This window comes from Miscanthus floridulus, chromosome 3 (genome assembly GCF_019320115.1).
Source record: "Miscanthus floridulus cultivar M001 chromosome 3, ASM1932011v1, whole genome shotgun sequence".
Classification (NCBI taxonomy): domain Eukaryota; kingdom Viridiplantae; phylum Streptophyta; class Magnoliopsida; order Poales; family Poaceae; genus Miscanthus; species Miscanthus floridulus.
Window position 1 is genome coordinate 64,671,060 of NC_089582.1, and position 17,125 is coordinate 64,688,184.

At 40.6% G+C, this 17,125-nt stretch overlaps 1 protein-coding gene across 3 annotated transcripts in view; it reads left to right on the top strand.

Moving 5' to 3' along the window:
* LOC136541751 (achilleol B synthase-like) overlaps positions 1–17,125 on the top strand; it is a 45,168-nt gene that overhangs the window by 6,884 nt on the left and 21,159 nt on the right. The window lies entirely within an intron of this gene.

Here is a 17,125-nt window from a genome sequence, read left to right on the forward strand (position 1 = left end):
AATGATTTTTTTACCGAGGTTCAGTTGCTTGCCGGCAAGCTACTCCTCGTTGTGGCGATTCACTCACTTGGAGGTTCACACGCCAAACCCTCAATAGGGTGCCGCACAACCAACACAAGATGAGGATCACATAAGCCACGAGCAATCCATTAGAGTACCTTTTGGCTCTCCGCTGGGGAAAGGTCAAGAACCACTCACAATCGTCACGATCGGAGCCGGAGACAATCACCACCCTCTGCTCGATGATCCTCGCTGCTCCAAGCAATCTAAGTGGCGGCAACCACCAAGAGTAACAACCGAATCCAGCAGCGAAACACGAACACCAAGTGTCTCTAGATGCAAACACTCAAGCAAAGCACTTGGATTCTCTCCCAATCTCATAAAGATGATGAATCAATGATGGAGATGAGTGGGAGGGCTTTGGCTAAGCTCACAAGGTTGATATGTCAATGCAAATGGCCAAGAGCGTGAGCTTGAGCCGGCCATGGGGCTTAAATAGAAAGCCCCCACGAATAGAGCCGTTGGGCTCCTTACTGCACTAAACACAGGTCGATCGGACGCTTCGATCACATTGACCGGACGCTGGACCTCAGCGTCTGATCATGTGATGTGCGCCATGTGTCCTCTCTCTTAAAATACTGAGTGCTCGATCCCAATGGTCAAGTGACGACTGGACACAGCAGCTCAAAGTGACCGGACGCTGAACCCCAGCGTTCGGTCATTTCTAGTAAGCATTCAGAGATGGCTTTTCACGACCGGACACGTCCGATCATGCTCGACCAGACTCACCCAGCGTCCGGTCACTTGGCGTTTCCCTTGTGCATGACCATGTCAGTGTGACCAAACATAGCCAGCCAGCGTCCGGTCGTTTTATCGCCAGCGTCCAATCGACGATCGACGCTGTGCTTCTTCTACTGCTACTGACCGGACGCGCCGGTCCTTCAGAGACCAGTGTCTGGTCACTTACAGTGACCACATTCACCTAAGTTTAGGGCGCCGGTGAAGTTTCTAACCCTTGCTCAAATGTGCCAACCACCAAGTGTATCACCTTGTGCACATGTGTTAGCATATTTTCACAAAACATTTTCAAGGGTGTTAGCACTCCACTAGATCCTAAATGCATATGCAATGAGTTAGAGCATCTAGTGGCACTTTGATAACTGCATTTCGATACGAGTTTCACCCCTCTTAATAGTATGGCTATCGAACCTAAATGTGATCACACTTTCTAAGTGTCTTGATCACTAAAACAAAATGGCTCCTATCATTTATACCTTTGCCTTGAGCCTTTTGTTTTTCTCTTTCTTCTTTTTAAGTCCAAGCACTTGATCATCACCATGGCATCACCATTCTCATGTCATAATCTTCATTTGCTTCACCACTTAGAATGTGCTACCTATCTCATGATCACTTGATAAACTAGGTTAGCACTTAGGGTTTTATCAATTCACCAAAACCAAACTAGAGCTTTCAATCTCCCCCCTTTTGGTAATTGATGACAACCCTTTCACAAAGATATGAATTGAAATTCAATTGAATCCATGTTGCTTGCCCAAGCATATTTAACATGTGTAAAAGGATATGGACAAGTTTCATGAATCCCAAATGGTAGCAATTGCTCCCCGTACATATGTGCTAAGAGTTTGGATTGTAGCTTGCATATATGTTTAGATAGGAAATATAGGAGACAATGTCTACCAAATGATGCTAAGGTATAAAAAATAGACCTTTGAAGCGTGATACCAATCGGAGTGCACCATTATACCATCCTTAGCACCATGGTTAGCTCGATACCACTTGGAAACACTTGGAAATGAAATCACTAGATAACCTATGCATGCTAGATTTTTATTTCAACATTCAAACCTACAACTAGCATACACCACATAAGCATGGATATTGAAATTTAAAACTTGTGCCATGCAAGCAAACATATGAAATGCACATTCAAATGCACCATATAAGTTTATGAGCTTGCACCCCTTACTTGTGTGCTTAAAATTTTAATTGATCCTTTTCCTTTGTTATATCTCTCCCCCTTTGTTGTCTTTTCATAATCTTAGTACACTAATATCTTTGTTTTTCTCCCCCTTTGTCATCAATGACCACAAAGGTTCAAAATATAGATAGGTTAAGATTATCAATGTCAATCAATGGGGTGAGGATTATTTTCCTAAATTTGATCCAATCTAGATCATTTGCCAAAGATATTTAACTCGGTTTGATCCAAGGATAAGCTTCTTCACACCTCCAAATGAGGGTTATCTTGTACCACATTGAGTTAAACACTTAGAGCTCATTTTCTAGATCAAACACTAGGTTTACAAGCCCACAAACATGTCATATGCTACCACTAGATTAAAATAAGCATAGAAGCAATAGTGGTAATATACAATCATCAAATTCATTTGATTTTCATGAATGAACCTATTTAATGTGAGAGATGACTAGATGCACTAAACATGTCCTTAGCAAGGATGTATGCCATGCCAATCAACTTTTACCTTGGATTGCTCGAAGGAGAGGCATGTCATATAAATGGGAGGTGCATCAACACATATTTGAGAAATCCAATATGTTCAACTCATTCCTTAGCTTGCAAAACCTTTTCTCATCCAATGGCTTGGTGAATATATCGGCAAGTTGATCTTCGGTGCCTACACTCTCAATGCAAATGTTCTCTTTTTGTTGGTGATCTCTTATGAAATGGTGGCGAACATCAATGTGCTTTGTTCTTGTATGTTGAACCAAATTATTGGTTAGCTTGATTGCACTCTCATTGTCATATAGCAATGGCACTTTCTTGAACTTGATTCCAAAGTCACTCAAAGTGGCCTTCATCCAAAGTATTTGTGCACAACAACTACCGGCGGATATGTATTCGGCTTCGGCGGTTGATAATGTAACACTATTTTGCTTCTTTGATGACCATGAAACAAGTGATCTTCCCAATAATTGACATGTACCCAAGGTGCTCTTCCTTTCAACCTTGCATCCCGCATAATCTGAGTCGGAGTAACCAACTAGCTCAAACTTTGCTCCTTTGGGATACCACAAACTAACATTTGGTGTATGCTTCAAGTACCTCAATATTCTCTTTGTAGCCTTCAAATGACTTTCTCTTGGTGAGACTTGAAATCTTGCACATATGCATACACTAAACATTACATCCGGCCTTGATGCGGTCACATAGAGTAGGTTTCTAATCATAGACCGATACAATTTTTGGATCCACCATATTTCTACTTGCATCACTATCCAAGTTGCCATTGGTTCCCATTGGTGTGCTAATAGCTTTGCTATCACTCATGCCAAACTTCTTGATCACGTCCTTGATATACTTGCCTTGACTCACAAATATACCATTCTTTAATTATTTGATTTGAAGACCAAGGAAGTAACTCAACTCTCCAATCATGGACATCTCAAACTCATTAGTCATCATCTTTTCAAACTCATCACAAAAGTCTTGATTGGTTGATCCAAATATGATGTCATCAATATAGATTTGCAACACAAACAAGTCTTTTCCAATCTTCTTGATGAAAAGAGTGGTGTCAACCTTACCCATTATGAACCCTTTAGAGAGTAGGAAGTCCCTTAATATCTCATACCATGCTCTAGGTGCTTGCTTCAAGCCATACAATGCCTTCTTCAACTTGTACACATGGTCAAGCTTCTTGTCATCTTCAAAACTAGGAGGTTGCTCAACATATACTTCTTCATTGATGTAACCATTGAGAAATGCACTCTTAACATCCATTTGATAGAGCTTGATGTTGTGGGCACAAGCATAGGCTAGCAAGATTCTAATTGCTTCCAATCTAGCAACTGGGGCATATGTTTCTCCAAAGTCAAGACCTTCAACTTATGTATAGCCTTGTGCTACCAATCTTGCTTTGTTCCTTACTACTATCCCATCTTGATCTTGCTTATTTCTAAAGACCCATTTGGTTCCAATCACATTGTGTCCCTTTGGTCTCTCTACTAATTCTCATACTTGATTTCTTGTGAAGTTATTTAATTCTTCATGCATAGCATTTACCTAATAAACATTCTTCAATGCTTCATCTATCTTCTTTGGTTCAATGGACGACACAAATGAGAAATGCTCACAAAATAAAGTCAATCTTGATCTTGTTTGCACACCTCTAGAAATATCACCAATTATAGTGTCCAATGGATGATCCCTTGCAATATTGGTTGGTTGGAGCATTTGAACTTGATTGCTTGCACTTGCCTGATCATTGGGTTGAGATGATGTACTAGCCACTTGATCTTGTTCATTTTTATAAGAGCCACTTGTACTAGCTTGATTTGTATCATCTTGCACATTTGAGTTAGAGAGCACTTGCACTTGATCATCTTCATCATCATTCACTTGCCTAGGCCTCAATTCACCAACATCCATGTTCTTCATGGCATTTAAAGGTTGAATGCCTCTAACATCTTCTAAGTTCTCATTCTCTACTTGTGAACCCTTAGTTTCATTAAATTCAACATTATGAACTTCCTCAATAGTACCACTATCCAAATTCCAAACTCTATATGCTTTGCTTATAGTGGAATAACCAAGTAGGAATCCTTCATCACATTTCTTGTCAAACTTGCCTAATCTAGTGCCTTTCTTTAAGATATAGCATTTGCAACCAAAGACCTAAAAATATACAATGTTGAGCTTTCTATCATTCAAGAGATCATATGGTGTCTTCTCTTTCAATGGGTGATAATAGAGACGGTTGCTACAATAGCAAGCTGTATTGATAGCTTTGGCCCAAAAGAATTGACTCACATTGTACTCACTAAGCATAGACCTTGCCATATCAATGAGTGTTCTATTCTTCCTCTCAACAAGGCTATTTGATTGTGGAGTGTACTTGGCCGAGAATTGATGTCTAATTCCAAATTCATCACACAACTCATCAATTCTAGTGTTCTTTAACTCACTACCATTGTTATTTCTAACTCTCTTGATGGTTGTTTCAACCTCATTGTGAATGTCCTTGACAAATGATTTGAATGTTGCAAATACATCACTTTGTCCACTTGAAAGAATACCCATGTGTATCTAGTATAATCACCCACTATCACAAAGCCATATTTATTTCCACCAATGCTAGTGTATTGTGTTGGCCCAAACAAGTCCATATGCAATAACTCAAATACTTTACTAGTGCTCATCATGCTTTTCTTAGGATGGGTGTTTCTAACTTATTTTCTGACTTGACAAGAGCTACAAAACTTATCCTTCTCAAACACATCTATCAAGCCTCTAACCAAGTCATGCTTAACCAATCTATTCAATTGTTTCATTCCAACAACATGACCAAGCCTTCTATGCCATAACCAACCCATGCTAGACTTAGGGAACAAGCATGTAGATAATTTAGCTTCACTAGCATTAAAATCAACTAAGTATAGATTCTCATATCTAAAGCCTTTGAAGATCGAATTAGAGCCATCTACACTTATGATCTCTACATCATCTACCCCAAATATGCATTTGAATCCAAGATCACACAATTGAGCCACGGATAGTAAGTTGAAGTTCAAGCTCTCTACTAGCAATACATTGGATATGCTCATGTCATTGGATATTGCAATCTTACCAAGCCCTTTGACCTTGCCTTTGCCATTGTCACCAAATGTAATACTATCATAACCATCATTATCATTGGTATTGATTGAGTTGAACATTCTTGCATCACCAGTCATGTGTTGAGTGCACCCACTATCAAGAACCCAATGCCTTCCTTCGGCTTTATAATTGACGTACAAAAGAAGATCAATTCTTTTTAGGTACCCAAACTTGCTTGGGTCCTTGAAGGTTAGTGACCAATCTCTTTGGCACCCAAATGGCTTTCTTCTTTGAGCCCATCCATGGTTTACCAATGAACTTAGCCTTTATACTATTTGCACCCTTAGTAAGCATATAAAATGAATCAAGCTTAATGGAGGATACATTAGCGTTTTTGCTCTTGTTTTTTACATTTATGCTCTTTATGACCAACTTGCTTGCAACTAGTGCAAAACCGACCATTGTTCTTCACAAAACTACTCTTGTGAGGAGCAAAGGTCGCCTTGTCTTTCTTGGAGGTATAGCCCAATCCCTCTTTATAGAGAGAAGCTCTTTAGCTACCCAAGCACATAAGCAAACAGTCCTCACCACCATAGGCCTTAGCCAAGGTGCAAGTGAGCTTATTGACCTCCTTTTTGAGGTTCTCATTCTCAACCATTAGTGAGGCATCACAAGTGAAATCATCACTACTAGATGAGGTGGAAGTAGAAGTACTACAAGAAGGGTTAGTGGGAGGAACAATGATAGACATAGATAATGATTCATTAATTATATCACAAGTTAAGCCTATATTGAAAGTTTCAATATGCTCCTTTTTATTTTGCTCATCAAGCAAAGAGGAATGAGCCTTTTCAAGCTTTTTGTGAGCCTTGCCAAGCTTCTCATGGGCTTCCTCTAGCCTCTCATGAGATGCATTGAGCTCATCAAAGGCTTGCTTAAGAGCTTTTAGTTCCTTACGCAAGCTTTTGCATTCCCTTCTCTTGATGTCAAAGTGTTCTTTAGCATCTTCTAGCATGTCAAATAGTTCATCCTTAGTAGGTTCATCATTATCACTTTCACTTTCATTTTCATTATCATGTTCCTCATCATTTCCATCATCACAAATTTGTACCTTAGTGGCCTTAGCCATGAAGCATGATGGAGTGTCGAAGAGAGAAGGCTTCTCATTGATTGTAATGCTTGCAAGTGCCTTCTTCTTGGTGGTCTTGTCATCATCACTATCATCATCATCACTTGAGGAAGCATCACTATCCCAAGTGACCACATATGAACCACCCTTCTTCTTCTTGAAGGTCATCTTGTCCTTCTCTTTCTTTTCCTTCTTGTCCTTCTTCTTGTTCTTCTTGTTATCATCATCATTGTCGCTATTGTATGGATATTGAGCAACAAGATTATGGCAGAACCTCCTGAGAAATCGGGCCCACGTGCATCTATCGTTGTCTCAACAGACCTTTGATAGTGTACACAAGTTCCCAACAACTTAACAGGTCTGTCTGGTGTCCTCGGGAAACCCGAATCATCCACGATTCTTTTTCAAACAGGATCCCAATCATAGACATTGCAGATTACAACAGTTTATTCAAATATATACATCAGAGTAAAAGATAGCGGAAGTCTTAAGATAACATAGTTTATAAACCAGTTGTTTTCAAACTTACAATACCATAAGTGTCATACAACCATAGTAGCGGGATAATATTACATTAACATTATTTATCACACAAACTAGTGCCTTGTCCAGAGGCCATTAATCATTCCTCATCGTCATTGACTTCGAACACAGACATGCAGCAGGGACCAAAACAAGCCTGCACATGCGACTCACCTGCAATAAGGGTTAACAAACCCTGAGTACAAAAGTACTCAACAAGACTGACTCAACGTAAAAGGGGGTGAAGGACTTTAGAAATGCAGGTGTTGGGTCAAGGTAAGGATGTAGCAAGATTAAAAAGTTCTTTGCCAAAAGCTTACTATTCTTGATTCTATTGTCAAGTTTTACCCCTAAGTACTTTAGTTCATTATCTCAAACTAAGTGTTCATATCCCATATTCCAAACCTTCTCATTCCATTCCCTTTTCTCATGTTTTAGTAATTCACCAGTCCTGCATTGCTTCTGTAATGAATTGAGTCTCCATATCCGCGGAGCACCGGTAATTCGAATTGATTCAAGTCCCAGCTGGGGATTCCTTATCACACGACATATGTAGAACTTAATCTTGCATATATCAACCTCGCTACCGGATCCTCCTATACTAAGCCATCTCCATGCCACCCGAGAGCACAGCACACCTCAAATCCGGCCACATTCTAGCCACGAGGGTACACGCTACTCCCGCCATCTCTCCACTCCTAGTGCGTGGGCATTCGTCTTAGTATCGGATTAGCTGAAGTAGGCTTACCGGAGTATGTGACCAGTACTACAAAGTGTCTCATTCAGAAGATCCACAATGAGTGGCCTTTAAGCGACATAATCGGCAACATTACCCAACATTCAAGATAAGTCACCCAACTAGTCTCTAGTTCATTCTATCTTCTTTCTTTCTTTGGCTAGTATGCCATCTTTGATTGTATCGAAACTTTTTACTTTAAAAGCCTACCATAAAGCATACTAAGCATTCTACGCCTTTGTAAATGAAATCATCTTCAAGGATGGTAAACAATTAACAAGGTAGGCAATGCATCAAGTAGGTAATATTTGAATTAATCAACTTAATGCAATAGGTAACATAGGTGATAAACTTTTCAAAGTAAACAAGGTAATGGTTTAATGCATAAACCGGGGCTTGCCTTCGTTGACGAGCTCAGGTTCCGGATCAGTACCGCAATTATCGAATCTCGTGATAACCGGGGATTCTTCTAGAACTTGCTCAACTAGAATCGTTTCACTCTTGGATTCTACACAAAATGATAACATATGCTTTAACATGATGATAATGTAAACATGATGCTTTCAGGGTGCATGAAATGTAAAAACACCTTGAATACGACTTTCTTTCACGGTACAGTTGTAAGCCAACAAAACCAACTTGCAATTCTACCATCAAGGACCACATAAGTGACTTGACCAAATTGATCTTGAAACCCTACTGGTCACAAAACATGACCAAAATAAGATCAAACACTAATCTAACACTTAGGGTTTACTTTCATCCATTTTTGAATTAATTTGAAAATAAGCCCAAAAATGAACTTGTTCCAAATGACCTCAAAATTTTATGTAAGCTTCCTCATGATAAATTAGTGTACCAAAACAAATTTCATAATTTTTGGAATTATACAGTGGCCTACAAAAATCATGGAAATTGCATTTATCAATTAATTGACTGAATTTTTGAACATTAAAAATTTATTCAAATTTCAAGTTTCATATTTTTAAACCATACTAGAACATGTACAGAAGCTACACACAAATTCTCAGAATTTCTAGAGCCATGATTATTTTCCTATAAATTTCCAAAGTTGCTGCACTATTCATAATTCAGAAATTATCAAAACTTCACTGTTCTCTCTCTCTCACTGACAGCCAGGCTCCGCTCGTCAGTGACATAGAACAGGGATATGGCGGCGCTGCCATCACCGGTCGGCCAAAACACGTCGACGGCGAGCCTCCGGTGAGACGGATAGCACCAACATGATCTACAACGTCCCGCGAATCTATCCTAGTCCTCAGAACGGCAGCAGGCACACCGGAGGGAGCTCCACGCCGGGCATGGCGGCGTGGGCACAACGGCGCACGCCGTAACCACGGCTACGAAGTAGTAGAGTCTAAAGCGAAGCGAGCATCACGCTCAGGAGCTCACCACGATCACGTCGGTGTGCTTGGTGAAGGCGAAGACAAGCTAGAACGACGTGGCCACGGTGAGGTCGATGGTGGCGGAGCTCCGGCCGGTCACGGGGAAGAACGTGTTACGTCGGGCGATTCCGGCCAACCCAAGCGATGAGATCTCGCCGAAGAGGAGCGCAAGGTCGAGGCGATCATGCTGGTGTAGCTAGGCATGACGGATGCAGTTCGACGGCAGCTACGGCGAGCAGCGGAGCTTGTTTGGTGGCGGAGCAGAGCAGAGGGGAAACGGAGGACGACCGCGGCGGTGCTCCTATTTATAGCCGGGGAGAACGCGCTCGGCGTCGACAGCTCATGCACGAGCTCGCCACGAAGCTTGCTGCATGTCAACGTGCGAGAAAGCGGCGCAAAACGATCGGCGGCAATAGCTGCATGGCGCCGGCGGCAAGCAGGGAGGTGGCGCTCGGCTGGATTTTGATTTTTGAAGTATTTACAGAATTGCCACTGCGTTTATTTTGCAAATTACTCACAAATTTTCTAAAGAAGTTGAAAATCTCCAAAAATGAAAGTTGCTCAACTTTTCAAACTCTACAACTTTGCTGCAAGGAATATTTTCAAATTCTGCCTCCATTTTAAAATTTGAATTTGGGGTGCATTTGAGCATTTGAATCATTTCAAAATTTTTCCAAATTTTATATGTAAACTTGAAAAACTTTGAATACCAAAGTTAATCCTTATAAAATAAGCTTCAACTTTGCTTTTTGTTACAACCCCAAATTCCAAATGGATTTTGAATTAGACAAAAGGGGCAAAAAGGACCTTTATGATTTGAATTTGAATTCAAATTTGATTTGTTTACCTTTTTACTTTAACTTTGATTTTTGACCAGTAACATGGCCCATTAGGGTTATTTGAGTCAAATGACACATGGCCTCACATGATCACATGAAATTTGACCCTTGTGGCCATGATCTTTATTTAGAGTTTGAATCACATCACACATAAAATAACAACTTATAAAATAAAGCTTATTTAGTGAATGCATTCAAAATTTTCTACTTTATGAATGCTTTGCAATGCATATGATGGCATGTCAAGTTTTAGTGCTAGGTCAAAACACCAGAGGTGTTACAAAGATGATCTTTGCTTCTACATCTGAAGCACCTTCTTGACTCTTGTTCTTGGATGAAGATTTCTTTCTTCTAGCACGGTACCCTTTCTTCATCATGAATTTGCCAAATTTCTTGACAAAGAGAGCCATCTTCTCATCATCATCATCATCCCATGAACCATCGTATTCACTTGATGTATCTTGCTTTGCCTTTCCCTTGGATGATGTGGCCTTGAATGCCACACTCTTCTTCTTCTCATCCTTCTTCTCATCTTTCTTCTCCTTCTTTTCTTCCTTCTCATCATCATCTCTATATATATCATCGGTCATTATATCTCTCAATACTTGGTTTGGTGTCATGGTGTCCAAACCACTCCTCACTAGAATAGTGACCAATGTGCCAAATCTTGAAGGTAAGCATCTCAAGAACTTGTGGGAGAAGTCTTTGTCCTTTACCTCTTCTTCAAGTGCTTTGAGATCATTGACAAGCACTTGAAGCCTATGGAACATCTTCGGCACACTCTCATCCTCCTTCATCTTGAAGCTTGTAAACTTCTCTTTGAGAATATATGCCTTTGCACCCTTCACGGCTTGAGTGCCCTCAAATGATTCTTCCAACTTCTTCCATGCCTCATGAGCTCTCTTAATGTTCTTGATTTGCTCAAATGTTCTCTCATCCAAAGCATCATGGATGGCACTAAGAGCAATGCCATTATTTTGAAGTAGTATTTCTTCGGCGGCGGTGGGAGCCTCTTCATCTTCAATCTCAATCTTTGTCTCTACCACCTTCCAAACCTTTCTATTGATTGACTTGATATAAGTTATCATCTTAGCTTTCCAATAGGGATAATTTGAGCCATCAAATTGGGGTGGCTTCATGGTGTTGTTGATTTAAGCCATTTTTAGACCAAAGGTTGTTAAGCCTCAAATTATGGTGACCTCGGCTCTGATACCACTTAAAAGGTCCTAATGGCTAGAGGGGGGTGAATAGGCTAATAAAAATTTCTACAACAATACTTAACAAACCGGTTAGACAATTATAAGGCGAAGCAAGTGTTGCGCTAGCCTACTAAAAATGCAAGCCACCTACCATAATTTTAGTTTCTATTATTTGAAACCACACAAAAGCTATGACACTACACTAAGTTAGTGTGCTCTTAAAGACTAACTAAAGAGCCACACTAACCAAACAAACATCTTACAACTAGGTACACTAAAGAGCTTGATAACTAATTTGCGGTAATGTAAAGAGAGAGAGCAAGATAGTTATACCACCGTGTCGAGGAGTGAACCAATCAATCACAAGAATCAATATAAATAAAGACCAATCACCTCAGAATCAAATGATGAACATAATGGTTTTTTACCGAGGTTCACTTGCTTGCCGGCAAGCTACTCCTTGTTGTGGTGATTCACTCACTTGGAGGTTCACGCGCTAATTGGCATCACACGCTAAACCCTCAATAGGGTGCCACACAACCAACACAAGATGAGGATTACACAAGCCACGAGCAATCCATTAGAGTACCTTTTGACTCTCCGTCGGGGAAAGGTCAAGAACCCCTCACAATCACCACGATCGAAGCCGAAGACAATCATCACCCTCCGCTCGACGATCCTTGCTGCTCCAAGTCGTCTAGGTGGCGACAACCACCAAGAGTAACAAGTAAATCCCGTAGCGAAACATGAACACCAAGTGCCTCTAGATGCAAACACTCAAGTAATGCACTTGGATTCTCTCTCAATCTCACAAAAAGGATGAGTCAATGATGGAGATGAGTGGGAGGGCTTTGGCTAAGCTCACAAGGTTGCTATGTCAATGCAAATGGCTAAGAGCATGAGCTTGAGCCGACCATAGGGCTTAAATAGAAAGCCCCCACGAATAGAGCCGTTGGGCTCTTTACTGCACTGAACACGGGCCGACCGGACGCTCCGGTTAGATTGACCGGACACTGGACCTCAGCGTCCGGTCACGTGATGTGCGCCACGTGTCCTCTCTCTTCAAATGCTGAGCACTCGATCCCAATGGTCAAGTGACGACCGGACGCAGCAGCTCAAAGTGATCGGACGCTGAACCCCAGCGTCTGGTCGTTTCCAGTAAACATCCAGAGATGACTTTTCACGACCGGACGCATCTGGTCATGCTCGACCGGACTCACCCAGCGTCCGGTCACTTAGCGTTTCCCCTGTGCATGACCATGTCAGTGTGACCGAACATAGCCAGCCAGCGTCTCATCATTTCAGCGCCAACGTCCGATCGACGACCGACGCTGCGCTTCTTCTGCTGCTACTGACCGGACACGCCGGTCCTTCAGAGACCAACGTCCGGTCACTTACAGTGACCACGTTCACCTGAGTTTAGGGCACCAGTGAAGTTTCTAACCCTTGCTCAAATGTGCCAACCACCAAGTGTATCACCTTGTGCACATGTGTTAGCATATTTTCACAAAACATTTTCAAGGGTGTTAGCACTCCACTAGATCCTAAATGCATATGCAATAAGTTAGAGCATCTAGTGGCACTTTGATAACCGTCTTTCGATACGAGTTTCACCCCTCTTAATAGTACGGCTATCGAATCTAAATGTAATCACCAAAACAAAATGGCTCATACCATTTATACCTTTGCCTTGAGCCTTTGGTTTTTCTCTTTCTTCTTTTTAAGTCCAAGCACTTGATCATCACCATGGCATCACCATCCTCATGTCATGATCTTCATTTGCTTCACCACTTGGAATGTGCCACCTATCTCATGATCACTTGATAAACTAGGTTAGCACTTAGGGTTTCATCAATTCATCAAAACCAAACTAGAACTTTCAGTTACTAAATTCTTGTTATACCAAACAATCGACATTGTAGGTACAAAATTTTAGTAGTGTTCAGGATAATGAGCTCACAACATGAGCCATTATTTACCAAATGCATGGCCGAGTGTGGACACTTCACACACTCTAGATTATCTTATAGATGTATCTTCACAACCATGAAATGCATAAACTGTCCATACAATCTTTGTATCGAATCCACACATATTCTCTTGAATATGATGAAGGAATCTAAGACATTTAATCTGATTTTAAGATAAGAGGGTCTTAAAATCTATTTCCCTTGTGGCACTTATCATATCCACACTTTGGGAAATCTTGACCAAAAGAATTGTCAATAATTTTCACCTCATCCCATATGATGGCCAAGTTATTCGTTCCAAATCTGGAATGCATCAACAATGTGAAAAATTATCTTATACGCAACATGTTGTACGGGGATGGTTGTATGCATAATACAACCAAAACGAGACTTATCTTTTTACTTATATGCCATATCTAATGTTGTCTTTTTGTGATTTCATACAAAAATAGATTTGGATATCTCTATAATTTGGTAAGATACGAGTGTAGTTAGGACATAATTAAATATCCTCAACTCCTAACTCAGTATCCATAGGAAGAATGATATATAGCGGCAACATAGGCCAAACTATCATTGCATCACATCAGCGATGACCAAAATTATTCCCTCTTCATGTTATAAGAACCAGCAATATTTTCCTTCTCTAATTATAGAGTTTGTGGTACAAATGTCCACTAGGCACATAGCATTTCCATATTGGAATGATTCCCGTACAATCTATATATGACAAGAATTCAATGAAATTCTTGTCTAATATATAGAGTTCCATAAATATTGTCGAGTATCAAATACATCAATATGATACCCACAATAGTTATATATTGACAAATCAAAGGACCATGAGATTATCCCAAATCTCAAAACAAATCATTCGAAGCATATTTGATGATCATGTTGTTCATCTATATGATGTTCTCTTTACAAGAAAAAAAGGAGAAGTGTTGTTATGTGATCCCATAAGATCTAGCATAAACAACCAACCTCCTATGTAGCTTCAGATTTTAAGATTGAAACACCCTTCATATCTTATTTCTATAGCTCCTGTTTCATCCCTTATAGAATGTTGATATAGATCAACTACATATTTAAGAGTATGATATTGTTTAGTGCTATGCTAAACACAACCACATATATGACATTCCTCTTTGTCATTCTTGGGTTCACATTGCCATCACTCATATTGCACATTAGACCTTTTGCTTTAACTAGTGAAAGCAAATTGTATAAACAATATGATCATAGTGTTCAATAGTTTGAAAAACTAGAGACATGATCCACTCATGATTAGCCTCAAGCTATATGAGTTTATTTATTGTTCATAAAACTCCTAAAGAGTGAGCCACGAAGAATGTTTATTTCTTTCCACTAGATAATCTTATCGATGATCTTTATGGACGTAGTACCTTAATTACAGTAAGGCATAATTTCCTTTGATCTATAACAAACTACCCCTAATTGAGATTCATTAAATTATTCTATTAGTCCATGGATAAAACCAATGTTAATGTCCATTGTCCCTATGGGATAGTGATGCCATCTAGAGCGAGTTCATCAAACTCCTCTAAAGTCAATATCCACAACATGTGATGAACCATTGATTTAATTAATTTACACTTGAGGTAAATTAAAAATCACTATGGTGATGTAATCTCCAAATGCAAAAATTTAGGGGGTTCCATATCTTGTCACTTTGTTTTGGATTATTGGAGATAGTCAACAAAACTGTAAAATTTTCAACAATTAGAGGTAATCACAAGATGTGTAGACCTCATGAACAATCATTATTAATGTTGGTACACACATTGTAGATAATCTCTATGTCTGAAACATAGAGTAGATCTCACAGTAATAGGCAAATAAATTGCTGCTATAGACACGGTCTCTAGGCTGATATATTTGTAGGAATATACCGCAGCCAATGCTTAAGACTCTACCACCTGTGTATAGCCTTTAATAATGAATGATGGTAGTCACCATAAAAGTGTACCATTCTCATATTCCCAAAACATTTATTTGGGACAACACAATATAGGTAATCATCAAGTTTAAAATAAACATGATGTAGACCTCTCATTAATCGACGAATAATCGCTGCCATAGGCATAGTCTCTGGGCCAAATAATTCAATATGAATTAAACGCAGCCAATGCCTAGGACTCCACTTGTGTTAGGATATCCCAAATGTATCCATGATATGAATATAACAATTTTGCATAATCTATCGTTAATTAAGAAATACTTAATTAAGATGATCTACCATTGTTAAGATATAATTTATTATGGAAAATTACCAAATTAACAAGGTCAACAAAATACAGAAATAAACACTCTACTGTACTGATACTGTTAAAACAAGAAACTTACTAAGCACATAGTGCTATGATTGGCTAGTGGCATAACTATGCACATCAGGTAGGATCAAAGCAAAAATCCAGTTCCTAGGTTAGCCTTACTAGCAAAAATAGTTTGGCTATTATTTTGCTTTTCCAGATTAGGCTCATATGAGCCTAAAATCATCCAACCTTAATTAACTATCAATTAATTAAGATGATCGATTTTGTTGCAATTAGAATTAATTGCCGAAAACCAAAAATCGACAAATTATGTATGTTTAGACATGAACAAATTTCTGTTCTAAAAGCAAACAATGTATAGGAGTAAAAACTCTATCATACTAATACTACTGTTAGAGTCCATGTCTCAAACGGAAAGTCATAGAAATAGAAAACATATCTAAATATTAACATATTAAATTCACCCGCAATATAAAGTATCATGATACAATTTCTAAGACTCGTAGGTCTTAAAAAATCTATTTACACTAGTAAATATGTGCATCATAATCCATTTAAATCAGAGGTCTAAATCAAGAATTTATATCAAATATAAATGCAATATATTGCTGTGGTGATTTACCTTAAACTTAAAGGCTAAAACATAGGAACAAAAATGCATTAATAATTGATAAGAATTATTATGCAATTCACTGTGCAAAAGGACACAACCTTATCCCTTCCAGGAAATTTCCCACGGAATGTTCAATCAGGCACTCGGCCCCTTGGTCGCTGCCGCCGCCTTTGACGGAGCCAGGCGAGCGCGGGCTTGGCTGCTGCCGGCGCGGGACGCCGCTGCTGCCATCCTGGCGCGGGCGAGCACCGCCGCTGCCGGCCGCAGTGGCCGCTGGGGCCTGGCCTCGGGGCTGGCTGCCTCCGACAATGGAGCGCTAGGAGCCGGCCGCCGCCGTCGCCGGGAGAGGGGTCCGGATTGGGGCCAGCCGATACCGCGTGCCACAGGCACGTCGGAACCGCTGTTGCCGATTTGGGCGAGGTCGTCGCGGGAAGCCGGCCACGCAGGCACCACCCACAACCGTGCGCATCCGCCACGGGCGTCGCCGGTCATGACCTCGGGGCAAGCCGCCGCTGTCGACAGGTGCGCCAGGCATTGAAACCGGCCACCAACGCTGCCCTGACCGAGCGAACGGGCAGGCTTGTGGCAACTGCCGCCGGCCGGGCATGCGGACTCCGCCGCGGCACGGCAAGGCACGCGAGGGCCGCAGGGCGTGCGCGCGGGAGCCGAAAGGGTGCACCAACCACCATGGTGGGCGGTGGCCTTGGCACTCGTCCGTTGTCCGATCCAATGCAAGGTAAGAGGATGATGAATTGAAGAAAAACCTGATCCGGCCTTGCAGCCTTTGTGTCCAGATGCATTTTTCTTCATTCTTCACCGAAGATCCCATCATGGAC